Source organism: Alosa pseudoharengus, unplaced genomic scaffold (genome assembly GCF_046254945.1).
Source record: "Alosa pseudoharengus isolate Yale_2024_CS ecotype anadromous, Long Island Sound unplaced genomic scaffold, YU_APseudo_1.1 YU_APseudo_1.1_scf_20, whole genome shotgun sequence".
Classification (NCBI taxonomy): domain Eukaryota; kingdom Metazoa; phylum Chordata; class Actinopteri; order Clupeiformes; family Clupeidae; genus Alosa; species Alosa pseudoharengus.
This window is the reverse complement of record NW_027468664.1, coordinates 22974481-22976980: the sequence shown is the minus strand read 5'-3', so window position 1 is coordinate 22976980 and position 2500 is coordinate 22974481.

Genomic DNA, 2500 nt, shown 5'->3' with positions numbered 1-2500 from the left:
TCCTCTCCCTGAGTCATCTCTCCCTGAGTCATCTGTCCTCTGGTCCCTTCCAGGTGCTTGGGTTCAGAGAACTCTTCAGTAACATGATTGCTGTCATGTACGCAAAGGGAACAGGAACTGTGTTGTAGATGTATTTGTATGGCAAAAAGCGAATATTTTATTATTATTATTTTTGTTATTATTATTGTTATTGTTAATATTATTTTTTTTTCTATTTGTTTTTAAAATGTGAGATCAGACAGTATTTTTCTTAAATTAGAAGGAGTTCCCAGTCACCCTCAGGATCCTCTCTGTCATTGAGTTTGGGTTGTTGCAGGAGACAACTAAGTTTGACCGCCTAAGTTAAAAATAAAAATAAATAAATAAAAGTAAAATGAAAGTTCAATAGTAGCTTGATAGATGGTTACACTCAGTAGCAACTTAAAATAATAAAGATATTGTTATTATTGCTTCATGGTTTTCTGGGGAAGGACATCATGTCCCCTTTCAAACTGTGCCCACCCAACGCCTTTGGTTAACCCTAACCCCCCTGAAATACTAGCCTGATATCACCAGACTCACTCACTTGGTTCCACTTCATGAAGAGAGTCTGGGTGCACTCTATTAGGAAATAATGTTTCCAACTCTAGCAACATAATGGCCATAGACTTTGTGTTAACTTTGAAATCATTGGTCCAGCTTAGCCAATCACATTGATCTGTGATTCCTAACGTTTGTTTCGGAAAGTTACCTATTTCTGCCCGTGCCCTATTTTCATCCTTTTATGGGTATGTGTTACTTAATATTCATTTCTATACAAATCATGACCCACCCCCAAAAAAACAAGCACCCACCCCATAAGGGTATCTAAATTATCTCTGTGCCAAAAATAACAACAGTGACTCGGAAGAACTGAAATGGTGTTTTGGAGCTCCAGTGGAATTTTGATTTTGCAACGGAAATTCTCGATTTAACTGTTGATTTGCTGAGTGAGTGGGCAGAAATAGGGCACCCACCAGCCTGTTGTTCAAATCTACACACTTATGGCTACTTAGAAATGCAAGGTTCAACAGTCAAATATTTTGAAGTATTAAAAAACCATTTTTCAAACGAAAGGGGCGGAAATTTATATTTTTACCATTCCTACTTCGGCTGACCTTCACAAACAGATCATAAATCGCATTGGCAGTCAGGAAACAATCTATTTACCTGTGTATGAATGTACACAGTCTTTAAACTGCAATTTTGTTATGTTTGCAGACGTTGCAACTACCGTTTACCACAGCCAAACTAACGTCACTGATTGGCCCGCTATCCTGATGGATACATAAACGCATTGAAGGGAGCCAGACTAGCATTTCAGTGAGATGGAAATGAGCTGCAACACAGGCGGGCAGGGCCAGGCTACTGTATCTGAACACATCAGCACAGTCAACTGAAGCTACAGGTGCATATACTCACAACATAGCATGTTATACAGACAAACCAAGCTACAGGAGCACACACAGCATAGCATGTTACACAGACAACAGCTACAGGTACACACACAGCATAGCATGTTACACAGACAACAGCTACAGGTACACACACAGCATAGCATGTTACACAGACAACAGAAGCTACAGGTACACACAGCATGTTGCACAGTCACTCCAGTCTCTTAAGCAGGCTCTCATTTAAATGTCATAACAGGCAAAGTGCAAAGTCTAAAGTTCAGCTAAAGCTATTTTAATAAGTTATGAAGATGTAAATACAGTATGTTTGTTTAATTTAATACCATGGCCAAGATCCTAAGTGTAAGCATTAGTGCGTAAGCTCAGTGTTCCTAGATGCCATGCCACACATCCCACCTCACGCCATGTCACACCACACACCCCACGCCACGCCACACACCCCACGACACACCACCTGACGCCACGACACACACCCCACGCCACACCACCTCACGCCACAGGTTTAGTTCGTGGATGAGAAACTTTCACTTCCTCCTTCCCTGGGATCCAGCGTGTTGTTTTTTGAAGATGGCATCCTTTTATTTTTATTTTTATTATTCATCCTTTTTTATTTAATATTTTTGTAAATATTAAATTATACTGAGATAGTGCCTCTCCAGGAAAGCAACAGTTGTAGTGTGTGAGTGTGTGTGTGTGTGTGTGTGTGTTGGGGGGAGGGGGGTTCTGGCACAGAGGCAGCATTTGGGCCTGAAGTCGGTTTCTCTATAAGACGCTGCTGGTTGATAAATTAGTAGCTGGGCAATTCCATGGAAAATCATGTGTTTTGTAACATCCATAACGCCAATAAAATGTGATGGTATGGTATGATGTGAATGATTACATGAAATTTGAGCATTTGCTATTTTTGGTTGAAGAATGTACATGAGAAAAAATGCACAAAAAATGAATGTTATCATTCACATCATACAAATGCCAAGGCATTTCACTGGCGTTATGGATCTGACCAAAAGTCCATTTTCTGTGGAATTGCCCAGCTCCTTTATAACACTGGGTATGTGTGGGTGTGT